The sequence below is a fragment of the Pogona vitticeps genome, chromosome 3 (genome assembly GCF_051106095.1).
Source record: "Pogona vitticeps strain Pit_001003342236 chromosome 3, PviZW2.1, whole genome shotgun sequence".
Classification (NCBI taxonomy): Eukaryota; Metazoa; Chordata; class Lepidosauria; order Squamata; family Agamidae; genus Pogona; species Pogona vitticeps.
The window spans coordinates 140,294,978-140,322,769 of NC_135785.1; the positions used below are offsets into that span (position 1 = coordinate 140,294,978).

At 42.6% G+C, this 27,792-nt stretch overlaps 1 long non-coding RNA gene across 2 annotated transcripts; it reads right to left on the reverse strand.

Annotated features, from left to right (window-relative positions):
* Positions 1–779: 779 nt before the first annotated feature.
* Positions 780–26,339, reverse strand: LOC144588285 (uncharacterized). Of its 2 annotated transcripts, none has more exons than XR_013543780.1 (3): positions 26,246–26,339; positions 12,816–12,914; positions 780–3,130 (listed from the first exon to the last, which is right to left on the reverse strand). It is a non-coding gene; the product is annotated as an uncharacterized LOC144588285 (long non-coding RNA). The 2 variants fall into 2 exon arrangements; XR_013543781.1 differs by lacking the exon at positions 26,246–26,339 and adding an exon at positions 17,435–17,478.
* Between the last annotated feature and the right edge of the window lie 1,453 nt (positions 26,340–27,792).

The window sequence follows — 27,792 nt, forward strand, 5'->3', positions numbered from 1 at the left end:
CCAAGTAGTTAACCCTCAGAAGCATACCAGTAGGATGTGAATGCAATTGTGACCTTCATCTCAAGTCTCCTACCCACTAAAACACAGATACAAACCACACAGATACAAACTGTATCTATCACTGGAGGTGACACATAGCCATTCTGACTACCTGTCATTGATAAACCTGACCTCAGTGCATTTTATTCCCTTTTAAACACTGTCCAAACTAGCGGCTATCACTACCCTCTTCTTGCAGTGGATTCTATAAGTTTACTATGCATTGTGTGGAGAAGCACTTTGTGTTTCTGGTCTTGAATCTCCCACTGCTCAGGCCATGACTCCAGCTTCTAGTATGAGAAAGGGAGAAAATCTGTTTCCCATCCACTTGTCCATACCATCGGCCATTTTATATCTGTCCATTATGCCTCCACTTCCTCCACATTTCCTAAATTGAACAGCCCCAAACACAGTAATCATTCAAAGGAAGCTGCTCGCATCTGTTCACAATATCGGTTTCAGATGTGGATTTACCGTACCAGTTTAATGTGAAGACAGTAATTTACACTCCTAAATGTTGTGTGCATGAGGTAATGTCACCAGGCTGTACCTCCTTAATTCCCCTCTTTTTAAAAATCATTAAAGATACATGAACTCTACCTTCCCTGCAATCCACCTACAATCATCCCTGAAATCATCCTAAATGCATAACGCTTCTCAGAAGAAACCATTAAAAAATGAAGAGCACCTTCTGCCCTGAAGAAACAGAGACCACAACTGGAGGAGACCCTATAAAACCATTTACTTAAATGAAACGGTTTATTTTTGTATATCGAAATGTTTCTGCAAGTGCAATGCAGCAAACATGAAAAGCATCCCTTCCTTCCAAACGAATGTCCATATTTATATGAAGATAGTTTGTCTCAATGCAAAGAGAATAAACAGTGTACCAGAACTAAATAAAAAAACAGAACGACTAAACCATTATTTCATATATATAATGGAACCAGTCGCTAGGAGGAAAGGCTCCTGGATCAACTGAACAGTGGAAAACAGAGACATGCAAGACCAGAGATAGACTCCATGACCCAATTTTTGTAGCTATCAGCACCAAGGTGTGTTCCATTACCCAATCAGAACCTGCTTCTTTTTCTCTACATCAATATCAGCCATATTAACCCACCAGGCAGAGTTATGCCCATTTCAATTTAAATGCAGTTGAAGACAGTTTTTTCTCTTCAGTAGACTTATTTCTCCATGGTGACTTAATATATATGAAGCCTCTGTCTTTAAAGAATGGCAACATTTTTCTTAACTTCTTGTGTGCATAGAATTTATCATCAGGGATAGAGGGTTTAGATTAAAAAAAGAAAGTTTCAGTAACTTCAATGGTTGCTTGGAAGAAGACATTTTAGCTATATCTTACAAACAAAAGGTGCACTTGCTGAAATGACCTCCTCTAAGCAACATTTGTGATATAGGAACCCTCTCCTCTTTTTCAACTGATCACCCCAGTGTGGGACAGGCTCAGCAGTCTCCTTATGTTTGTTTGTTTTTTTCCAGCTTAGAAAGGTGCAAGACTGTTCACATGGCTTGAAGCCATATATAAATACTGGATTTGGGGAACAATTGCTCCTTTTGTTTACATCAGAAAACCATGAACACAAGTCAACTATATTAGGGTTAATAAAGTTATATAACATGCAAAGAGTTTTTGGAAAATTTAACAAGCACTGAAATTATTGCAACCAAAAAAGAAAGAAAAGAAAAGAAAAGAAAAGAGAACCCCAAAACAAAGTTCCTATGTCTGTGTGTTTCAAAGGGGAAGAGGAAGTAACGCAACAGACAAAATATCAGGCAACAGTCAGATGGACCTCCAACCATTTCTTGCTCAGGTGGAGATGAGTCCTTTCTGAGCTCTTGGTTTCTACTATGGGGAATCCCTGAGATATGTGAAAGGAAGTTTCCTTTCTCCTTTTCAGCTCACACCTAGAGTCTGCATTTGGCCAGCTTTGTTAGACATCCTTGTCTTATCCAAAGAGGCTATTTGCACGGGCTTCTGAGTCTTAAACTCTGGGTGTAGCATCCTCAGAGATTCAAGAACACATCCAAGTAATCCTCATAAACAGTGCAGTTTCATTTTCTGCATATGTAGTTTCAGGCCATTACAGATGTCTAGGGGCAGAAAATAAGCTTCTGCACCTGTATGTCAACAGAGATTTTTGCCATTTTTCTGTGAAGACCAGGGAAGGTCACTCTTGAGTGACCATTTCATGAGGACAGGGAAGCCCTATTCATGATGAATTTTATTCTTTACAGCATGGTGCTCTATGTTTTCTCTATCAACATCTGACAGGAGTTTCATTGATACATTAAAGCATATAGAAATGCTTCCTCTTTGTCAAAAAGGTTAGGGTAGAAGCTTGAGACTTATGCCTTGAATAGCTTCTGCATAGCAGGTGCCTACTTCTCACAAGGAGGCCAGATGGTTCAGCTTGACAGTCATTTCAATCCTGTTCATTTCCTGTCTGCATGCAAATAGCAGTAATGATCTGTGAAGCAGCAAAATCTTGTGTACTGGAATGATTGTCTTGGGGAAAGGTTCTCTCCAAACGGACAAGGTGCAGTTCCAGGAAGTCCTAATAACCAAGGGAGAATCTCCAACTGTATTTCCAAGCATTTCTTTGCCAAATGGTGCTGGAGCATGATCTGAGTCTTAACCTGTGATGTGAAAGTGTGTTGTGTGGCTTGAGCTGCTTTTCTTTGAGTCTTCTTGGCATTCTACTGCTTATGTAGAGCCCCCATACTCCAGAGCTCCTGGGCTCTTCAAGGCTCAACCTGTATTTTGCGTAGAGTCCATTCTAGCCACAAGGACTCTCTTAGGCATCAGCCACCACTGATGGATCAACTTCCTCTCCTTGTTCCTTTCAAGCAATCTTTTGGTGGCATGACTGAAGAAAGTGAGTGTGGCTGGAGGAAACAGACACCTGCTTGTACCTTCTTTTCCAGAGGTGATGAAGGTGGTGGTAGGCAGAAGGTGTTGTATGAATTTCTAAATGAGAACTGGCACAGCAAATGGAAGCACAAGAAAGTGTGTTCATGTCTCCACACCCTTCTTTTCTTGAAAGATCTTCATGAATTTTTAGAAAATCTGAAAACCAGAGACATAGAGATTGTTCTGAAACTCAGTGGAAGTAGGTGGAAGCCATCCATTTGAGGAGGACCTACCTAGTCACAGAGCTGTCTCTTAAAATTAATAGATTTAATTTATAGCTGTGGCACTCTGAGGGTTCCCAGTCCTGATAATACGAATTTCTCTCCTCCTTTTAAACTAGAATATCCATATGCTGTGCTTACAGCAACAAGTTGCTCTTCTCCATTCTTCAGCATTCTCATAAAAATTAAGGAGCAAGATATTTGCTCCACTCGGTGACTGCTTGGAAATATGCAAATGAAGTGTGTAATCCCAGCAGAAGCTTGTAGGCAAATCTAGTAGGTAGAAGCTTTTGGGCCCATGCTGCATAGGGATAAGACCAGCAAGCTCCACGAATCTGTCTATTTGCCTTTTAATGAGAAATATCATGATTTGAATGGCTTTCCCCCCTTTTTTGGCATGGACACAGTAAGCCAGTCAAAGAAATTACTACAAAAACATGCCTTTGTGTGGTGCTTGAAAGTTGGGATAAAATTCCAGGGAAAGCAGAGAGCTGCCTGAAATTTATTTTACACCAGCCATAGTTTTTATGCTATAGTGGGAAAACCTGCAGGAGTGTCCACTTAAAATAAATAACAACAACCATAATAAGACATCTGGCCTGGTGGGATGGGATATATACTTCTCCAAGTGCAATCAGAACCTTAGACTGTGTCTTCTCTATAGCTTGAATATTTCCAATAGAGTGCTGGGCACCCAACAAGTGGCTGGTTGCAGTCATGGACTGAATGCTAAGGAGGGTTCTATGTGGAATCACACACACACACATATCAAAAAGAACTATTCAGTTTGTGCTCTTCCACAACTAGAAGCACTATAGGCCTGCCTTATTATCATTACTGTTAACAAAAACAGGCACACAATTATATGCGTTCAACAGAAAGTACCTGTTTTGATTTTGTGTTCATTAGTTTTGCATTCATTGGAATACTGCAGTGCAAGCCTGTTTCAGGCAAAGAAATATATTTTTCGATAGTCTCTAAAAGAAAAGTCCAGGAAAAGTTTGAAATCACAGTCACAGTACTGACACAGTAAGATGTGCAAAGTCAGCAGGAATACAGATGTCTCAGCTAGTCTAGAGAAGAGACCAGATAAGAGGAAAATGAAACCCCAAACTAAGCAGTTGACATATTCAAGACATGATAAGAACTAGAACTGTAATGTTTAGCATGACCTGTGTTCTGAGAACAAGCTTGTTTTCATATCTCCACAGTACACATTGTATTAAAAAGTGACTTAACACATATGTGTGTCTCTGCAAATCACGTTATTGTAACCTAGCCAAGGTGACATTGGGACAGTATTGCTGGTCAAACTATCCCTGACGTGAGAACTTCTCGATCTTATTCCTCATGTTTGTTGTGATTTGTGCCCTATAAAGGTAATTCAATTCGTTTCTATTGTTGAGCTGACATGATTTAAGTTATACTCCTGCCATCTCCTTTCTGCAGGAATTTCCATCTTTCAATAAACCCTATATAATGTAAAATCCAATTTATTGTGTCCAATTGTGGCCACTTCTCTTTCTCTCCAGGTACTTAAAAAGAGCTGGCTCCTGCCAGAGTAAAACACATATGTATTTTTACAACAAAATTGGAGAGCAGCAAGGAGACTTTGGTGAGTAGGATCATCTGCCCATTTCCCCCCCTGACAACAGTGCACCGGATGCCCATAGATTGATTTTCAGTCAAGGCCGGGGTCCTTTAGTGGTGGCTGGGGGAGAGGTGTCTCCTCCTAAAGGATCCAACTCAAAAAAGCAACCCACATCAAATTCAACTTTATTTGGCAATTCGGGGTTTAAAAGGAAGCTCTCATACCATCGCTGACCAGGTAAGAAAAAGGTTTCCTTTTTTGCCTTTTTATCTTTCCTTTTTTTAAAAAAAAACAAGTTTGGAACTCACAGGTTCAATGGGTTTATAGAAATAGCCATATAAGATATCATGAAGTTAGCAAATCATTTTTATTCAGGAATTTGAACTTAAGGAAGAAGATATGTGGTGAGAAGGTACATTTGTCTTTCTCCGGTTAGAACCACCTATGGCTTGAGCCTGACAAAGTAAAATGACTTTGCATCTCTCTGGATAAAGTGAATATAGTTTCTATTGGAAGGTGTCATGAGGTCCATTAGGAAGCCCGGGATACATTATTCATACTAAGGTAATGGACTGGTATTCTTTCTAGTGAGAAATTTGAAAATGCTGGGGGTTTTGGTTTATTTTTTAAATGCTACATACTGTCCTTGATAGAAAAATCTTTTGAGTTAGCTTTCTGTAGAGAAATAGCTGCACCAATTGTGAATTTTTCAATGTGGTGGCACAGTTGCTATGTACTATCAAGTTCCTTCCAAACTATGGCAACCCTATGAATAAGCAATCTCCTAAATGTCTGTGATCAACTGCCCTGCTCAGTATTTGTAAATTCAAACCTGTGGCTTCCTCTAGGGATTTAGTCCATCTGGTATTTTGCCTTCATCTTTTCCTGTTGCCTTCAGACTTTCCCAGCATTATCATCTTTTTCCAGTGAATCCTGCCTTCTCATGATGTGCCCAAAGTATGATACAGTATGGGGATTTTGAATGAGGGTCTCCATATGGGCAAATCCCACTTATAATAGGGAAGAGAAACTAAACTGGTTCTGTTCTGTTGATGATTAAAATTGCTTAAGACATTTTCATACAGTGCTGATTTTGGGAAATGTTGAGAACTATGACCAAAAGACACCAGGAAATGAAACTGCTGTCTTATGAAAATGACATATCATGCAAGGAGGGGGTCTGGTGCCTTGGTGGTCTAAATTAAACCTGTTTGAGAAATGCCTTTTAAACTAGTACAAGAAATTGCTAAATATGCAATAACGTGTTATAGTCTGGAGCACTGGTTCTTAACCTTTGTTACTCAGATGTTTTTGGACTGCAACTCCCAGAAGCCTTCACCATCAGATCTGCTGGCTAAGGTTTCTGGGAGTTGCAGTTCAAAAGCACCTGAGTAACAAAGGTTAAGAACCACTGGTCTGGAGGAAAGGGATGGATGCTTAAAGTTAAGTTTGTTAAGGGTAAGGAAAACAACAGGAAAGGAGGGTGGGCAAATGTGTATGACTTAGACTGTGAACTCATTGGTCAACTGACTGGTGAGACAGAGAGGGTCTTCAAGTACATAACCTTATGCTGCTAAATGAATTTTTTGGAGTTTTCAGGGTGTGGTGACCCCGTTGCCTACCTGGAGTTCTCCCTGTTGGTGCAGTTGCATAATAAAAACTTTTTCTTGCATTTACCTCAGAATTTGTCAGAGTTATTTTACTCTATGTGGATATTTCCATAGCAAGTAGGACAGCCTCAGATTCAACAGCGGATAGTACTGATAATAAGTTCACTAGTAGTTTCCAGTTTATGTGTGATGATATTTCATGGATTTTGTCTTCCACAGAGTCTGAATTCATTGCTGCATCTGAAGGATGGAAAGAACTGCTGTGGCTACAGAAGCTGCTTACTAAGTTTGGAATAAAGAGAGAGATGATGATCCAAGTGATGGAAGACAAGCAAAAAGTGAATGCATGCACCAAACATATTGGTGTGAGATAGTTCTTGGGGCATGACCTGACTGAGAAAGGCATCATCAAAATGTCACTCCACAGAGATGACAGCAGACATCCTGACAAAGTCTCTTTTGAGAAGCTTCTTCCAGAACTGGTGTAGAAAGACGAGACTTCAAGAGGGCAATTGCATGTGAATTTGAGAAGGAGTGTTGGAGTTTTTGGAACTTGCATGCTTCAGGTAGAAGGTGCAGCTGGAAGGGATCTTTTCTAGGCTTGGGTGACTGTCAGTCTATCCAGGATTATCAAATCATTCCCTCCTACCTGAGAATTCAAGGAGAGCTCCACCTCTCTGCTGAGTGTACTGTTTGAAGGAAGACTGTTGAAGTCAGTTGTTTAGTTTGCTGCTATCTGTTCTCAACTGTAAATAATGAAGTGTTTTTATTCTTTCTTCTACTAATTTCTCACAGTGAGTTACTGAGACTATAAGTGCCAGTTAATGAGAAAGTGTCAGACTATCCTTCAGATCATGATAGTCTTTCCCTCTTCTGCAAAGGAGAACTTAGTGTCCATTAAGGCTGTAGAAGTAGGTTTGAAGTTCATATCAACAAGTCGAGAAATCTCAAGAAGCTGAGATAGTTATCTTTTTTTAATATCAAGTACTATTATTATTATTATTATTATTATTATTATTATTATTATTATTATTATTATTATTATTATTATTATTATTATTATTATTATTATTATTATTATTATTATTATTATTATTTATTATTATTTATTTAATTTATATGCCGCCCACACTACCCAAAGGTCTCTGGGCGGCTTACAGCATTTAAAATACAATAAAGATATGTACAATTAAAATACAATTAAAATATATATAAAATTGCCATCAGACCCACAGCTAATATTATTTCAGTTAAAAGCTTTCTGGAACAGGAAGGTTTTGACCTGGCGCCGAAATGTCATCAGTGTCGGCGCCAGACGAATCTCAGTCGGGAGGGCATTCCATAGTCTGGGGGCAGCTGCTGAAAAGGCCCTTTGTCTGCAAGCCATCCCTCTTACCTCCTTGAGGGATGGCTCTTTCAAAAGGGCCCCCTGGCTAGATCTTAACTGCCGGGTAGGCTCATATGGAAGGAGGCGGTCCTTCAGGTATCCAGGGCCCAAGCCGTTTAGGGCTTTATATGTCAAAACAAGCACTTTGAAGTGGGCCCGGGCAGCAACTGGTAGCCAATGTAACTTGTACAGAATCGGCTTGATATGTTCCCTGGCGGCCACACCACTCACCAGCCACGCCGCTCGATTCTGAACCAGTTGCAGTCGCCGGACCGTCTTCAAAGGCAGCCCCACGTAAAGCGCATTGCAGTAATCTATACGGGATGTTACCAGTGCATGTGTAACTGTCATGAGACTCCGCTCGTCCAGGTAGGGCCGTAGCTGGTATAGTTTCCGCAGCTGGAGGAAGGCGCCCCTGGCCACCGAGTCCACCTGGGCTTCCAGTGTTAGACTGGGGTCCAGGAGCACCCCCAAGCTGCGGACCCTGTCCCTTAGGGGGAGTGTAACCCCATTCAGGGCAGGGAGATGGCCCTCCAGCCTGTCTGGCAAAGCACCCACTAACAGCACTTCCGTCTTGTCTGGATTGAGTTTCAATTTATTGACCCTCATCCAGTCCATTATCAGGTCCAGACACGAGTTCAGGACAGAAACCGCCTCACCTGGATTGGTGGAAAACGAGAGGTAGAGCTGAGTGTCGTCAGCATATTGCTGACTCCTCAGCCCAAACCTCCTGATGACCTCTCCCAGCGGTTTCATGTAGATGTTAAACAGCATGGGGGACAGTATCGAGCCCTGAGGAACCCCATGACATAAATGCCATGGGGCAGAGCAACTGTCCCCCAGCACCACCCTCTGGACACGGTCAGCCAGGAAGGAGCGGAACCACCGTAAAACAGTGCCCCCAACTCCCAACCCAGCCAGCCTATCCAGAAGGACACCATGGTCGATGGTGTCGAAAGCCGCTGAGAGGTCCAGGAGTATCAACAGGGTCACACTCCCCCTGTCTCTCTCCCGGCAAAGGTCATCATACAGGGCAACCAAGGCAGTCTCTGTACCAAAACCCGGCCTGAAACCCGATTGAAATGGATCCAGAAAATCCGTTTCATCCAGCAGCGCCTGGAGTTGCCCAGCCACAACCCGCTCCAACACTTTGCCCAAATAAGGGAGGTTCGCTACTGGTCGGTAGTTAGCCACCAGCCTTGGGTCCAGGTTTGGCTTTTTAAGGAGTGGTCGAATTACCGCCTCTTTCAAGGTGGTAGGGACCACTCCCTCTCTCAAAGAGGCGTTCACGGCCTCCTGGACCCAGGTGCGAACCCCCCTGGCTGATCTTCTAATTAGCCAGGATGGGCAAGGGTCGAGCGGAGTTGTGGTAGAACGGACAGATCCAAGCACCCTGTCCACATCCTCAGGTCTCAACAATTGAAACTCATCCATTAATACCTGACCAAAGCACGGTGCGCTGGACACATCCTCTGATTCTGCAGTAACTGTGGAGTCCAACCCACTGCGAATCTGAGCGATTTTTTCCTCAAAATGGATGGCAAACTCATCACAGCGAGCTGATAAGCAGTCCAGGACCTCCACTGGATTTCCCGGTTGAAGAAGATCCTGGACCACCTGAAACAGCTCGGCTGGGCGACATTCTGAGGAAGCAATACGGCTGGAGAAATATTGCCGTTTCGCCAGCCGTATTGCCACGAAATAGGTCCGATAATGGGCTCTAAGTCGTGTTCGGTCGGACTCCCAGCGGGATTTCCTCCACCTGCGCTCCAGCCGTCTCCCCTCTCGCTTCATCACCCGCAGTTCAGAAGTATACCAAGGGGCTGTCTGGGCTCGGCGAGCAGGGAGAGGGCGCTTAGGCGCAATCGTGTCAACAGCCCGGGTCATCTCCTTATTCCATAGGGTGACCTGAGCTTCGACAGGAGCGCCGACCATATCAGACGGATAATCCCCCAGAGCATTCAGGAATCCATCTGGATCCATTAGTCTCCGAGGGCGGATCATCTTAATAGATCCCCCACCCTTGCAGAGGGAAGAAGAAGCTAATAGACTAAACTTGACCAGGAAGTGGTCTGACCATGACAATGGGGTCACAACCAACCCCTCCACATCCAAACCACCATCTTCCGGTCCCGTTGAGAAAACCAGGTCCAAGGTATGGCCCTTCTCATGCGTTGGGCTGATGACACATTGAGACAGCCCCATGGTTGTCATGGTGGCCATGAAGTCCTGAGCCGCCCCAGTCAAGGGAGCCTCGGCGTGAATGTTGAGGTCCCCCAGCACCAACAGCCTGGGAGTCCTCAACACCAGGTCCGAGACTACAGTACCTCCGTCAGCTCAGGCAGGGAGACTGTTGGTATGCAGCAGGGTGGGCGGTACACCAACAGAATCCCTAACCTGTCTCGCGAGCCCAACACACAATACAGGCCCTCGAGACCTCCTCTCAAAGGGATAGGAAGCCTGGTCAAGGAGATAGAACTCCTATAGACTATAGCAACTCCCCCTCCCCGACCCTCCGAGCGACCTTGGTGCTGGACCGAGTACCCAGGCGGACACAGCTGGGAGAGGGGAACACCACCCTCCTCTCCCACCCAGGTCTCAGTAATGCATGCCAGGTCAGCCCCCTCATCCAGAATTACATCATGGATGAGGGCAGTTTTATTTTGTACTGACCTGGCGTTCATCAACAGCACCGTGTGGCTCGAGGGTTTGCTGATATGGTCACCTGATACCATCTGGTTGGGAGTAGGACTAGAAGAGGGGATAGATGTAAGATATCTAACCTCTCTTCTCCTACGCGGGCATGTTCTACCCCCACCGCCATTCCTTCCCCTACCCAGCACCACCTCAATGGCTGCCCCCTCCAACGCCCTCCCCCCTTCCTGTTCCATTAGATCCGCTGTGGGTCTCTTCTTAATTGATGGCAATTAAAAACAATTTAAAAAACATTTAAAACATATATAAAATAAAACATTTCTAAAGCCCCTTCTCTCCCCCCCCCACCAAGTCATGTGGCTCATGTTGAGAGGAATGAGGCAGCCTGGAGCAGCAGGACCTGGTCCTGCAGACACAGAGGGGGCCGAGCAGCTCTTCTGGAAAAGAGGGCTGGCATCCAGCAGGGGCCCAACCACAGTCCACTGCCTCTCACCCAGTGGCTGTGGCCGGCCGATGGTCCCTGGCTTCCTCCTCACGCAGGCACGCTGGTCTGGTCAGGTCCCAAAAGCAGCTCTGGCTAAGAGCTCTCTCTCTCCCTAGGCCAGGTGGCTGGTGTTCAAAGGGAATGAGGCAGCCTGGAGCAGCAGGACCTGGTCCTGCAGACACAGAGGGGGCCGAGCAGCTCTTCTGGAAAAGAGGGCTGGCATCCAGCAGGGGCCCAACCACAGTCCACTGCCTCTCACCCAGTGGCTGTGGCCGGCCGATGGTCCCTGGCTTCCTCCTCACGCAGGCACGCTGGTCTAGTGATAACTATATCATTATCACAATAGGGTGCCCTGCAAAATGTTGTGCATACTTTTCCTAATGGTCCCTCTGAAGAGGAATTGTACTTCAGTGATAGCCTCCTACAACAATTCTAGGTACAGGAGTCAACTGGAAGCCAGTCTAGGAGACATGAGCCTCCAATACACCCAAGTGCAACTGGAAACATCACTTCTCCTCCACTACTTTAACATATCTCTCAATCTCCCTGGCATCATCCACCTGACAAATGGAAAGACCAGCTCTGCATGTCAGAGCCCAGGCCTTGACGCCTTCTAATTTCCTTCTGGTAGGGATTGGCGGCTCTTCTGTACCAACATGTTGGGCAGAATTGTGTCCATCCAGATGGGGATGTTCTCTGCATAATCAATGTAAGCCCTGCTATGCACGCAATTGAATTAATCCACTGTGGGCTGCATCAAGATGGGTGGACAGATGGAGGCAGGCCCTGCTATTTGAATGATATGGCAAAACCTTCTGACAGATTATGGAAAAGTTACTGGTATGGATTATAGCTCCCCAAATCCTCCAGAAAACAGGGAGAATGGGCTTGAAGAGTGTACCCATTACAGCTGAGGTACTACTTGGTCTCCCCTCCACACAGCCAAATGTCTCAGTTAAGCACAAGCATGTCACTATTTTGAGAAGGCTTATGTCAGTGACTGAGGGAGAAGCATGAACTGCTCTAATGGTGGCTATTTCTTAATCTTACCCACTTTAAAACAAGAACTTGTCTCAGCTGTCAGATAGTTGGAAAACAGCAACATAGTCTGAAACATTGACAGAAAATTACCCACTTTGTTCTCCATGTATAGTTACTATACAAAGTCCTTCTTATAGGATTGGGAGAAAGTTATTGAAAATATGCCATGTATAAGTTTTGTCGGCACTGCTTTCAACACATAAGACAACAGCGTGGGAAGATCAGTAATGAATGTGTGGGAGCAGAAAAAGGAACATGTGATAAACAAGTTGTCAGGTGAAATTAAAAACCCAACATTTGCCACAAATTCCATGTCTACCACATGTCCCCTTTCTCCTTGGCTTATAGCACTGCTACAATATGAAATGTTCATTTTGCTTACATTTAGCTTGTATTCTAGAAATGAATGCTTACTTTTTAATTTTCCAGGGGGTGCGAGTATATGAAAAAACCTGGCTTAGTCTAGTGTTTCATAAAAACTGAACTCACAGCAAAATTTTATCAACAGAAACTTCTATTTATTTGTATAGGGTGGTATTTGATATCAAGAGTGGTGTTCCCACACTAAATATTTTCTGCAGATTTGTTTTCTATTTTCCTATGAGCTCAACAAAAATGAGAACAAAATAATTGATTGAAATCCTTAAACTGGAAATTATACTGTGGATTTGTGAAATAATTCCCATTTTTGTGATTTACAGCGGTGACTAAATCCTTCTAATTAAGCGAAAGCCTTCTTCATAATCACAGACTAATTCCATTTGTATGCTTATAGAGTTAAAAAGTTTTCAAAAAAATCCAACAAAGCAAAACAATACTCCCATTGGAGTATGAAGATTTAGATATACAAACCGGTAGTTTCTTGCTGTAATCCATGGATCTAGAGGAAGGGATTATTTCTTTTTTGCTTGAAATGTTTTGGCTTGAAAACAATTGTGGCTATACAGCAACCTTAAAGAAAAAATAAGAAAGACAAATATGTCAGTCCTTGACACTGCCGAAAAAGACCATGCCATCTGGATGTTTTGGATTTGAAACAGGTGCTTTGGGGACTTGGGGGCTAATTTTTGGCCCAGATTCTACACTATGATAGGTGACTCTGTTGCTATGTGCAATTGTGCATTGCATTAATTGGAAGGTTTGGAAGAGTCCAAGAATAGTAATTAGTCAGTTGGTCATGCAGAAAAGAGAGTAGTGGCTTCAAGCCACAGTGCTGAAGGCACAGATGGGCTAGGCCATCATCTCCTGCTCTCCATAGTACCTTGATAAACTGTTGCAGATCAAGGAAACAGTCCATCTTCATCCAGGTGTCTGGTCTGTTCAAATCAACAATATAAAGTAAAGAATTCAAAGTGGGAGTGAATGTCTTCCGAAAGAAAGACCAGCACATTTTCAGTGCTGGAAAGGCATCAAATATGCAAAAAAGTTTCATATTACTTTGTACCCCCTTTTTAGGAAAAAAACCAAGAACATTGCTCTTATGACTTTCCCAGGGTTTTCTAGGTAGTGAGTACTCTGAAACAGCTTACATTCCCTTTGTCTGGGGGGCAGCCTTGTTCTCCTTGGATGCACAGTGTCGAATCAAATTCCCAAACTCCAGCTTCACAGCTGGATACCTAACTCACTGAGCCCATTAAAGTGATATTTGTTTCTTATTTATTTACTGCATTTATATCATGCTTTTCTTCCAATCAGTTCAAGGTGCGTAATGTGAGACTGCATCAATTAAGGAGGACTGACAGATGTCATGGGATCATTTTGAACAAGTTGAAGTACCTTCCCACATTACACAGTGAACAGTTGGATCCAAGCCAAAATTTTGCACTATTTGCAATTCAGAAGAACCATTTTTTCCTACTCTATTATGATGACCATAGTAAGGGTAACTAAAGCATTTTGATGGTATAGCTAAATTCTAGTCTGACATAACTATAAACTGAAAAAAATATGATGCCTTCTTTCTCTTTTCTAGCATGTGGGCTGGTATGGGTAACTGTGATGGAGGAGTATAGTCTCTTTTCCCTCATCCAAGAGGGAATAATCTCTTCCACCAGAAATTAGGCGTATCTATTTCAAAAGTTTTCCTCCATAAATTGTGATGTAGTCAAGCAAGAGCACAAATGGTTGAAGTGCAAAGCCATTCCAACTATCAAGGATTCAACAACCCCTGCCTCCACTCCACACTCCCTTCCTTCTGAGCAAAGCCGCCATCCTCACAGGTACTAGGGCTGGGGATGAATTTTCTCAGTAACAATATATTATTGTGAGCTGTCCTTGTGGTGATGCAAATTATTTTTATGTGGTCAACCAATTTTCATAACCCTTCTCTGTCAAAAAAAGAAGAAGGCATATGGGTAGACAATTGTGGGTGTCCATGTTGTAGGCATAGAGAATGTATGCTCACCATCATCAGCTGCTGTTGTGCTGCAACTGTCATCAACTCTAGCCAGGATAGTGAATCATGAAAGCAGCAGAACTTGCAGTCCAGCAGTGCTCAAAAGCCACACATTCTCTATCCCTGTTATAAAATGTCTGGAATGCCTTCTGCATGTGTGCTGTTGTCTATAGGGTGGAAATTAAACAGGAGGTGCCTGATTCTCCATCACATAGACGAATGTCATTCAGATTTACTTATTTATGCATGTATGTATTTAAAACATTTAGAACTACAGAATGCATTAAAACAAGAACGAAAAGCCACCCCAGCCTATTACATCTATGTCCCTGAATCTCTAAAGGCCTTGGTGAATAACCATGTTTTAACTTGTTGCCAAAATGAAGTTAGTATAGGCACTGGTCAAGTCTCTAAGGGGAGTGCATTCCACAAATGAAGTGCTATAGCAGAGAAATCACTTCCACCGTGTCTCTGCATAGTGAGCTTTTTGCATGGTGGGACATGGAGCACCCCTACCCCAGCACGTCTTAATGATTGGGCAGGTGTTTATATGCAGAGGCACATTCTGATTTCAAGCCATTTAGGACTTTATAGGTTATCACTTGGAACAGAAACGTATTGGCAGCCAGTACTATTCTTTTAGAACTGGTGTCATACATGGTCTGAAATACGTTCCTACTAGCAGTTTAATTACCATATATTGCATTCACTGCAGCATCCATGTCATCTTCAAGGAAAATCCTATATGAAGTGCATGACAGTATCTCAACTGAGAAGGTACAGTGTATGAACTACTGTAGCCAGGCTGTTGCTATCTGGGAATGTTCCTAGGTAATGGGCTGATTTTATGAGTTCTCCTCTTGCTCTTTCTTCATCTATTTGCCTTCATCTCTCCATTTTTTTCATCTGCTAGAACTGACGTAGCAATCAAAATAGGTAGTTAATTCAAGATATCAATCTATTTACAAACAATAAGGAAAGAAAGGTCTGCTTTGTGAGGAATTGAAGGAAACTGGGAACTGTAGTCATGCAAAGATGGAGTTTGTTAGGTTCTGTATAAGATGAATTTAAAAGCAATGACATGTCATGAGACTGTTTTGCAGAATTGCTTTGCCTGGTACTGAGGGGCCCAGGAGAAGACCAAACAGCATACAGCTTAATTAGGAATGAGATCTCATATGAATTATGGGCGGAAAGTTGTGTTACACCCACTTCAATTTAATTGGTTAACGGCCTGGAAGTGTCATAAAGAAGGTGGTCTAAAACATGTAGAACAATGGTTGTTCATGTATGTGAAAGTAATGTTTTTGTTGGTGAAGGAATGTTGAGGAATGTGAGAGGAGAGAGGTCTGCCTTTTGAAGAAGAGCGGGGAGAAATAGCCAACTTTTAGATGTGAACATGTAGTCAGAGCAAAGATGATTACTTAGCAAAGACTTTGTTGTTCTTATTTTACTTAGAAATAGCAGATTTATTTAATCATTGTAATGGATGGATATGCAAATTTTATTTATTTATTTATTCATTGATTCAATTTATACAGTGTCTACTCGGGGCGGCTTACAAAAATCATAAAATATCATTGAATGACAATAAAAACATTACAATCGCAATTGTAATCAAAGGCAATCATAATCATAAAACATTTAAAAAATAATATAGTATGATCAAGATGGGAATGAAAGAACAGAAAGATATAATTCAAGAATTGACAGGAGGGAAGGCCTGCTTGAAGAGCCAGGTTTTTAAATGGCTCTTAAAACACCCAGCGAGGGAGCCAGGCGGATCTCTGTTGGAAGGCTATTCTATAGTTGAGGGGCCACTGCCAAGAAGCTACAGCTGTATTCTAATGAAACTACTTCATTTTCTTAATAAAAACAAATAATTCTTCACCAGAGGACTGGTCTCTTGAAATGGCAGGACTTACATCTGAAACCAGAGGATTTGAGAAGGTCACTAAGTTGGTATTGGAAAATGAGTGGTCCTACATGACAAGGCTGTTGTGCATTCTAAGAAAGCACACAGTCAATAGTTTATTGCTTTGAAAGCAAGTAAAGGTTACTTTTAGGATCAGGCTTTGTTGGCTGGGTGCCAACTCCAAAAACAGATGTGGCATTTGTCTCTCAGGAAGATTGGAGTCAGTGTTTGGATATTGAAACTCCAAGAGCACTCTGTTGATGAAGGCAAACCTTGGGCCCAAGATAACAGGTTAAGCAGAGTCCTGTATCAGGCAGCTTCAAATCCTCCCTTCTAATAAGCAGAGTAAAGACATGGAGGTTTTAGGGAAAACACCACGAAAGTTTGATAAAGACTTATGGCATAATATATTCAGACTTCATATATTATTTTTCAGCATAGATCAGGCATATATAGCTTGTGTATAAATCTCTTAGAGCAACATAGACATTCAAAGAAGTAAAGGCCACCAGACTCACAACTGTGTGGCAATGTGCTGTTCTTACTATTTTGCTTATATAGTAAGAGCAGCCTATCACTATACACAAAGCAACTGAACGTAGTTAGCCAGTTTGTTCCACCTGCATGTCATCAATCATCCATTTTATATTGACACTTACAGGTATGACTTTGCATTTGTCATCCATTTTACATTCACCCAACAATATTACATTTAGCCCATTGTTCACTTGTTTAGGAACAAAGCCTGTTCATGGGGCTTGTACTATGCACATCTGAGGCCTAATGGACCTACCTCAGGCAAAAAAAGGTGATAGTTTTGTGCCCACAGTGACTCCCTGACCCATGATTTAGATCTCTTTAGGGAGAGTGATCGTCAAATGTTTGTATGTATATTAACAGTGAAAAAAATTCACTAGGTCACACTATGAGAGAGGTGAAAAAAGTCAGATTTCCAAAGCAGAGAGAAGGATCCTCAAGCTTGAAAACAATTTATCAATCTGCAGATGCAAAGCAGATAAAGGTAATGTACTTTTCTATTTATAAGGTTCAATTTTGCCCTTCTTATATGGTTGAGACCATAGATCCCCAAGAGGTTAAAATGCATTCCCTCTGATATAGGGTGCCCCTTCTAACATAATGGGTTGTAAGTGATTGACATACCAGCACTGCAGAGTTTCACAACTGCGCTCCTTGGCTGCTACACATAAAATGGCAATACAGGGCTGCAATCAGAATTGCATATTATAATATACAGTATCATGTGGGAGTCTGCTGACTTCATTACAGCTGAGCAAGGAGGTCACGTAGGCAGAATGCATCCGCTGAATGCCTAGCTCTTTAATACAGTTAATCTATGCATGTGACAGTTGTTGCCAGGCAGAACGTACTTGATGCCTCATTGGTTGTAATGTGATTCCTATGTAACCTAAGTTCTGAAAAAAGGGAGGTACCAGGCGTGGCCAAGGAAGTTTTCTTTTCCTACAGGCACGGCCGAGCATGCTTCATTTTGGAATCCCTGACTGCAGTCTCCATTGTTTTTCTTCAGAGTACTCTCCCGTTTACTGATGTTAGAGCTGGACTCTGACATGTGGTGCCTCGTGTGACTTTGCTTTTTGTTTGAACTTGCTTTTTGTGTAAGGCTTGCTTTTTGTGTGAGCTTACTTTTGTGTAAGGCCTGCTTTTTGTGTGAGGATGCTTCTTGAGTGCTGCCTGTTTTTGTGAGGCTCATTTTTCTGTATGAGGCCTATATTTTTGTGTGAGGCTTATTTTTTGTGTGAGGCTCGACAACTGAACCGGCTTACACTTACCCACGCCCTGGCAAGTGGTTACAGACACGTCAAGCATCCTTAAGGATCCCGGGTGAGTGTTTTTTGTCCAGGTGGAACATAGCCATTATAGGTTCATCTTTGTCTTCAGCCCAGAAACAATATGTGGATGACCTCCTCTATTTGCTAACTAAAAATGGACACACAGTTAGAAAGAAAGAGGTTGAAAATTTAGTTTTTGCCATAAAACAGGGGTGTCAAACTCAAATTCATCAGGGGCCACATCAGCAGTTTGGTCCCCATCAAAGGGCCGGTTCCGCGGTGCGGTGCCTGCCACCGCCGCTGCCGCCGTCGCAGGAGAAGCAGCAGCGGGAGCCGCCTGGTAGGCCTCATCGGCCTCTATCACCCCCAGCGCAGGCCCTAGATAGCTGATGTATTTTAACTGTTTGTGTAATAATTACACAAACAGTTAAAATACATCAGCTATCTAGTTCTGCTGTTTGATAATGTTGCATGAATAAATTCACCTCTGCCTCGGTGCATTGTTATGAAGACTCCAGTGCAAATGAAGAGAGGAGATGCTGGTCCCGTTGTAACTCATCTCATCCAGGAAGAGCAGGATGTTAACTAACAAGTCACCGCACCAGGACAGGCAACTCCCGCCCTCCCTCCGCAAACCTCTCTCTGACACACACACACGCACACACATCCCATCACCGTGACCCAACCCCAGGAAGAACAAATCTGTGCAACATTTTCCACTGAAACAGAAAGTGGTGCCAGAAGAACGGTAAAGATTTCAAAAAAATAAAAATCTACCTGGAGACTCTCAAAAGGAAACAAACGGAAAAATAACCCAGATACTAAAAAGGGGTGGGAGGGGAGTAAAAGTGCTCTTTTGCAGCCGCCATTTATTCGTTTAGTTTCTCCAATTGTTTAAATGTGTGCAAGAGGGGGGTGGCAACAGCAGAGCTTTGGGCTTTGCAGGACCGGAGGGTCAAGGCGCAAGAGCCCCCTTCTCCCTACCCTCGGAGGCCAGGACGAATATGTGAAATTAAAATAAAATCAGGCTCCTAGATCAACGGCGCCGGCGGCCGCGGCATCAAACGGAGGAGCAGCGGCGGTGGCGGCGGCGGCCTCCCCTCGGTTCCATGCAAGGCTCCGCCAGGCCCCTCTCCCGCCCGCCTGCCACCGCCACTACCCGCCCGCCCGCCCCAAAGACATGGGTGCCGCCCGGTTGAGGGAGGCTGAGAGAGGCCTCCTCCTCCTCCTCTGCTGTGGCCGCCGCCTCCTCCGCCTCCTGGCGCGGCTGCCTTCTCTCACATTCCCGGCAAGTCGGCCTTGGCGAAGGAGGGGCGCCGAGCCAGCGAGCGAGGAAACAAGCAAGCAAGTGAGCGAGGCCCGGGTTGCCGGCGGGGTGCGGTGAGGAGGAGGAGGAGGAAATGGCGGCTGAGGCAGCTTAGCTTAGGCTTGGCGGCGCGGCCTTCCTCTCCTGACTCTGCAGCGCCCGCTGTTTCCTATTGTCAGTCAGTAAGTTGCGGAGCTCCCGGCCATGGCTCGCTCTCTCGCTTGCTCTCCCGTGCTCGCATTCTCCGGCTGACACACACGCACTCGCTCCCCTCCTCCCGAGGGCGAGCGAGCCAGCCGCCGATGAGACGCCGACAAGTTTTTTTCCACCACCATTGAAAAAAAAGGGGAGGCTGCAAGGCTGGCGGTGGCTCCGCGGGCCATCAGATGAGGTCTGGCGGGCCGGATTTGGCCCGCGGGCCTTGTGTTTGACACCCCTGCCACAAAAGATATGTGTCATTGGGTGCCAGAAAGTGGCACAGTAAAGCTGGAAGATTGGTGTAAAATTGGCTGCAACTTTCAGAATTATCCAAAAATTTCATCAAGTGCTTTTTACATGGTGTCAGGTCCGTGCTTGTTTAAAGGGACTGACACCCAATAACATCTTATTTGCCCAACAACAAGAAGCAGGCTGTTTTACTCTTCCTCCATTACCTCAACTGTTGCCATCTGCTCCTACAGTGCATTTAGTGTCACTGCCTTGTTATGAGCCGCAAAAATGCAAACCTCCTGATATTGGACTTAATGACAATGGTGACTTTCTTGCCCCTGATTTATTTCCAGCAGATGATCATGGTCAAGGTCTAATTTGTTTGCTGCAACAGTTGCTTCTGCTTTATTGGATTCGGGGGATTCAAGCTCCATACACCCGGGCTATCCTTGATAATTTGGCTCAACAACGCCTTCTTCCTGCTGATTGGAAAATACTCATTAGGTCCTCGCCATGACAAGGCAACAATCCATGAAGGAAAGGGGATACCAGATAGGTAGGAGTTGAAAATGGTATGCAGGGGACCTAATCAGATGAGAATTGTTTTCTATAGGAAAAGGGTTTTTTAGGCACTGTGGAAGTAAAGGCACTCTTACTCTACTACAACACTTGTGATGGCATTAAAGAATATAAGATTATATTCTTGATTTTAAAACTCTTTTTATGTTGCTGCTAGCATAGTAAGCACAAGATTGCAAGTACCACTGAATTCTGAACATATTGTGCTGCTTTCATTTGGGGCTTTGCAAACCTTGTGCCTAATGTTGGCTCATGATGACAGAAGTGTATCTTCCCACACTATTTCAAAATGGGACACCTCCCCCCCCCCCCGTTGTAGCCATAAGGTATATCTGCTAGTACCAAAAGTTCTGGAAACAAGAAAGTTTTCATTGGGCAAGGATATACACAGATATGCTTCAAGAGGTTCTATCCACTCTAGGTCTTTTCAAGTTGTTAAACTTTTCACACTATTCCATTTACTCTATCTCTTTTAAATAGAGATGCCAGGGTCTGGATGTTTAGACATTATATGAGCAAAACATGTGTCTTGACTTTAGGGTGAAGGCACATACTTCCAAGATCAGGGTATCAGTCTCACAGAAATCAATAGGATTTCTGAAAGAATGGCTGTATAACATTTTAACGATAAAAGGAATTTACAAACATGTTGATTATTTCACTTTTTCCTCCTGCTGTTATTATTGACACTTCATTTCTACTATCAGTCTGCATCAATGAAGTCAGGAAAATGAATGACACCTGCTTTCTGAGGGGATGAAACACTGGAATCTACAGATGTAAAGGCTGCAATCCTGTTTAGCAAGTCACAACTAGTAAGTAAAACATGTTGGATCAATGAGACTTATGGAGAAATTAATTCACCAAATCTCCGCTGATTCAATGGGCCTACCCTATGACTTACCTTGTTATACAACAGGATTTCAGCCAAACAGTGCCTCTTACTTTTTGGTGTATCCCCCCCCCCTCAAAAAAAAAGCAGCTAAGTCCTCTTGGGCTTGGAAAACAATTTTTCAAGACAAGAGAGAAACAGAAACACTTGGAACAAGAACAAGACCATATATATGGGGAACAAAGCCACTTGTGAAGAGAATTACACTGTTCGGGATATAAACAATATTCAACTGGAGGGTAGTGTCCTTGAGGAGAAGATCTCTTGAAGAACAGGAAAGGATCTCTGAATTAATAGTCTGAAAAAGGGTCAGCAAAGATGTGATAGAAAAAAATCATGCCTTCAGTGAGAGAGGAGAGCCCTCTAGGAAGAAAAAAAATGCCCTCCAAGAAGAAAATAAAGCTTTCAGAAAAGAAGGGAAAAACTTTAAAGAGGAAGATAAGAACCTAGAGGAAAAGAATGAACTTCTCCAGGCGTAGAAGAAACTTCTACAAGGAAGTGACATCATTGCACAGTTTTTTTTAAAAAAAGGAACAACAAGCTAACCGAACTGAGGTGTATCATTGATGTTTACCACGGATTAAATATTAACATGAATGGCTTTAACTTGGTGTCAGCATTTTTAATTTCAGGATGCTTACAAAACCCTATAGTGACAGAAGCACATGCTTTCTGAATTTGTTTCTTGATCAGATTTATTTTCCAATTGTCTGATTACAAAAAAAAAAAAAAAAAACCTTCACAAATTTACTAGATTCCCCACAACATAAACATTATATCTGCATGCCTGTTGGTGAGATTTTTTTTCTCCTCACTGTTTCACTTCAGCAAAACCCTATATTTAAATGACCACCCCAACACATACCTTAGAGATTATTTGGTTTACAGAAAATCTTTGTAATTTGTTTAACTGAGTGTTTTCCAAATGCCACCCAAAAAAGTGAGACATGTAGGTCACTATAGTCAGTATCCTACCAAGGGTTTCTTGAGTAGAAAGTCTCCTAGAACTGAAATGTGTGATTATGCTGCTTACAAACAGCAATCTTGATGAAGAGAATGCCATTTGATTGCATAATAGCAAAAATAGTGCAAGAAACACAATCCCATGTAACTTCACTGGCGGATCTTTTTATTCTGCAGAAGCTTGATAGAATACTGGCCAGCATGTTTTAGAAGTACATCCAACTCCAAAAGTTTCTGCCGCAGAGTAATTTCCATTGACCTCACTTCCTCCCAAATGTTTGCAGACAAAACAGCAGCCAACAGTAACATATGAAAACTGGAGAATAAGCAATATTTTCTCCATCAAACTGCAATACTTTACAACAGGTGTGGTGATGCTGTAGGGCTGAGATGAGGTATACCTCTTTGTTGCTCCTCAGTCCTCTAGCTCCAGTTATTGCTTCAGGTTGGCTGTAACAAAGCTGGCAATAAAGCAAAGCTAGTTGAATTATATAATAACTCCATAGCAGATTTTCACTACAAAAATATCAATTTGCATTTGGCAAGGAAAGGTCTGTCATCAGTCCTTATTCAGTCCAGTTTCAAAAGGCATAAAGCCCACAGCATTGTGGGGAACACACAACCCCCAACCACCCATAATTTCTTTAATCAGGAAAACACAAGTCTCTGAAGAGGGCAGCCTCCTGTATCCAAGCAAATAAGCTAGAACTCCAGTTATTGGGGAACTTGTTCATGTGGACAGGCCATCTGGGTATAGAATCCTCCCCTCCTCAACTTTCAGACAGCAGTGTTTCCATATTTTTTGGAAGTCGAAGAGTTGGGCTAGCTTCCTCCTTTTAACTTTGTGATCCCTACATTATTTAAAGCATAATTGGAGACAGTAATTTTCCCCTACTTTCTGTTTTCTTTTTTTAATCCACGTTCTTTCCAATACAGCTATGAAGAAATTTAAGAATGTTGATAAATTCTCAACTATATCAAACTCTAATCGACTAATAACTCTAATACAACTATTCCTATCATCAAGAAGATCATCTTATATGTGCTTGCTATATAGCTGTTAAAGATTAGCCATCTGTCAGAAAAAAATAAAGTGCAGTGAAGATTGGCAGGTCTCAAGGTGCCAGTTGAAATCTCAGGGACATGTTATGCTTCCTCAGATCTTTTTGGGAAAAAGGCAAGACACACATGCTGGATGAGAAGAAAGTATTTTTTCTAATGCAACAAAGTTTAAAGCTTAGATACCTATCGCCAACCTTTTCCTGTCAACACCAAAGCTCGAAGACAAAGCACAAGGGTATTTATATGTGCAATATATTTGTCCAGTGTTGGTGGCACTCTTTTATGATAGCTCCAGTCCCTCATAGGAGAATTCAGAAGGTGGAATCTCTGAATCATATTTGACACCTTGACTCATCACCTGTGGTGTCCCTCAGGGTTCAGTTTTGTCCTCTATACTATTTAACATCTGCATGAAACCACTGGAAGAGCCTTGTGGCACAGTGGTTAAACTGCAGTGAAAGATTCTGCTCATGACCTGAGTTTGATCCTGACAGGCTCATGTAGCTGGCTCAAGGCTGACTCAGTGTTCCATTTTTCTGAGGTGGATAAATTGAGTACCCAGCTCATAAGGGGCAATGTAGCTTGCATAACTGAATTTTAAATTGCCCAGAGAGAACTTTAAGCACCATGAGGTGATATATAAGGAGCACATTTTGCTTTGCATAATTGTCCAGAACATGCTTTGCAAAATTGTCCAGAATTTGGGGGTTTAGTCTCAACTGATGATATGCTTGTTTAGTCGTTTAGTCATGTTTGACTCTTTGTGACCCCATGGACCAGAGCACGCCACGCCCTCCTGTCTTCCACTGTTTCCCGGAGCTGGGCCAAATTCATGTTGGTCATTTCGATGACACTGTCCAACCATCTCATTCTCTGTCGTCCCCTTCTTCTCTTGCCCTCACACTTTCCTAACGATGATATGCAGATGATACCAAACTCCATCTCTCATTTCTACCTAAATCTGAGGAAACATTTTTGGTTCTAGATGGGTGTCTGGCTTGGATGAGGATGAATAAATTTAAATTTAATCCAGATAAAGCAGATCTGCCTTTTACTCCTAGTCAGTAAGAGGCAATCAAGAAATAGGGATTTAAACTATAATAAATGGAGTTACATTCCCTCTGAAAACACAGATGTGTGGATTGGGTGTGCTCCTGGATTCATCCCTGAGCCTAGATGCTCAGGTTTTGGTAGTGCCCAGGAGTGTATTTGCATCATTACAACTAGTATGCAAGCTGTGCTCATTCCTATAGATGTCTTATTTGGCCATAGTGACATATGCCTTAGTTACATCCTGGCTTGGTTACTGTAATGCATACATGAGGCTTCCTTTGGAAAGGGTTTGGAAACTACAGTGAGTGCAGAATGTTGCAGCCAGATTGTTAATCGGGACATAACCCCCCTATTGAAGCAGCTCCACTGGCTGCCAGTTTGTTTCTGTGCACAATACAAAGTGCTGGTTCTAAATCCCTAAACAGGTTGGGTCCAAGCTATCCCAAAGACCATGTCTCCCTTGCTGAGCCTGCTCAGCTGTTCAGGCCTTTCTCTGGTACTACCATTCCCAGAGGTTCCTTTGTTGAAAACAAGGTCTAGGGCCCTCTCTGTCACTGCTTTAGGACTCTGGCATTTCCTCCTATGGGAATCTAGGCTGACCCTGTCTTTGCTGGCCTTCTGTAAGCAGGCAAAGACCTTTCTCTTCAGGTAGGCATTCATTTAGTGATTGCTGTCTTTGGGGGGATGTTTTAAAACAGGACTGTTTTATGTTTGTTGCTTCTCTTATGTGCTTTTAACATCAAATAGTTATTAATATGTTTAATTCTTCTAAATGCTACAATAATTATTGATTTAAGTTTTGGGGGCAAATAAATAAATAAATAAATAAATAAATAAATAAATAAATAAATAAATAAATAAATAAATAAATAAATAAATAAATAAATAAATAAATAAATAAATTGAAGCTCTGCTAGTATTTGTGGAGAACATGAGAGACACTGCAGACTAAAACAACCGGGAAAATCGGCAGTAGCTGAACATGCCCTAAAACAAGCTGGACATAAAATTCTATTTCGAAATACTGAAGTACTGGACAACACCAGCAATCATTATGTTAGACTGCACAGAGAAGCCATTGAAATCTACAAATACCAGCACAGCTTCAACAAAAGACAAGAACATTTAAAACTCAAAAAGCCTGGGTCCCAGCACTGAAAAATACAACCTGCAAAAGGTCAACAAACTCTACCCAGCTACAAGAACCAGTGATCACCACACACAAAAAACCAGCTAACAATACCCATCAATCACAGTGACAGATAATCTCTCCATCTTATCACAACAATACACCCACAACAAAAAAATATGCTGATCACCACAATCACCCATCTCCTGAAAAGGACAAAAGCTGATTCCACAGCTATAAATACTCAACTATCAAAACAAACTGCACCAGAGCACAGACAGAGTTCTGACTCCTTTCCTCTGAAGATGCCAGCCATAGAGACTGGCAAAACGTTAGGAAAAAAAACTGTCAGAACACGGCCAAAGAGCCCAAAAAATCCACAACAACCAAAAGCTGTTTTCTCCCTCTGCTTTCAGGTTCTCATATTAACTGGTTCACCATTTTTAAACAAGATTCTGGGTACATTTACTCATGTACCTCTATTGTATTCTACAAATATTTATTGAGCAATAGATTATAAAGAACAGAGGGGGGGAACAAACCTAAGAGAGCCATTACACAAATTGACAAACAGGATATCTTTGAGCATCTTAGTCTAATGTTAATTATAAGATTTAAAACTTTTGCAACATTTACAAAACAAGGGCTAGTCCCAATAAGCAACATTTCCATGTCTACTTCAGATCCACTGGGCCAATACTGCAAATAAGCTGTGTGCATTTACACGAGTCTCTTCATTCTCATTTCATACCTCTGACAAATATTAGCCTCCTCACTTCTGTTTCATTCCTCCCATGTAGCTGCTAAACACAGCCCTGTCTGAAGTCCAGTAGTAAGTCACAGGTAGAGTAGGGCCATTGAATAGTGGATATTTGTTGAATCAACACATCTGTGTAGGTTCCATTGATTCAGGGGTCCTAATTCAGTTACAACGTATTACTGCATTTTGGAAAATAACCGTGAGATAGGAGGTATAGGAAAGGCTGTAAATTATGCTGATAGAGAAAACATACGCACAGGCAGGGATGTAATTATGGAATCCAAAGTGATAACTTGCAGGCAGATTTTTTCCTAGGGAAAAAAAAACACCAATAACAAAAGTATAAAGACACAGTTACTTCAGATACGTATAGCTCAAGATGGAATAAATAACGTATTAATGAATAGTCAATGTCTTATTGAAAACCTGAAAGCCTAATGCATGAAAAAGTGAAGTATATGATCACAAACATGGTCTATGTATTTTCTCTGCTGTAAGCAAATAAAATAATGAATACTGGCTTGTTATTTTCTGTTTTGGGACAAGGACAGTCCTGGTCCTGGGAACAGAATAGACAAAGTACTTCAGAATCGCTCCGAAAATAAGACCTAACCTGAAAACAAGCCTTAGTATGATTTTTCAGGATGCTTGTAATATAAGCCCTACCCCCAAAATAAGCCCTAGTTAAATGAATCCCTGCCCTCCACCATTGTGCAGCAACCAGAAGATGACATGACCATATTTGAATAAATGTAGATTGTTGTACATGAAAAAAAAACATCCCCTGAAAATAAGCCCTACTGCATTTTTTGGAGCAAAAATTAATATAAGACCCTGTCTTATTTTTTAGGGAAACACGGTATTCACCAAGTGGATAAGAAATGTATCAGTCTAAGGTACATTTTGAACTATGCTTATGAGAAGTAATTGTGTCTTAATACTTTTGTTATTGGTGTGCTTTTTTTCCTAGAAAAATCTGCCTGTAAGTTATCACTTTGGATTCCATGATTACATCCTTGCCTGTGGGTATGTTTTCTCCAGCAGCTACCAGGCCACCACCCCCTCTCTGGATGGCCCAGAGAGAGGATGGAGGTGGCAGAGAAGAGAGTTGGAGGTGCTGGGTTGCGGCCTCTATAGATACAACCACCAACCAGCGGATTGCCAGAGAAGCCATGCACTGGGGCTTCCCTGGCAATAAGTACACTGACAGGCACAGAAGCAGCCACCCAGCTCCTGGCAGGAAAGTTGGGCCATTGTCTCTGAGTATGTGCCCTCTGCCCTGCTGATCACCCTGATCAGATGGGTGGTGGACAAATGCTCAGAGGCAGCATCCTGGCTTCCCTGCCAGGGCCGCTGCCTCCAAAGGTGACACCTTGGGATCACAGTAGCAGCAGCAGCAGGTAGGATGAGGTGATGAGGGCCAATGGGAAGGGGCGAGCGGTTCATCCTGGCTTGCCAAAGCAAACAAAACACCAAGGGCAAAAAAGTTTGGCATTTTGTTTTGCTTGGGCAAAATTGGATCCCTTAAATGAGTTGTG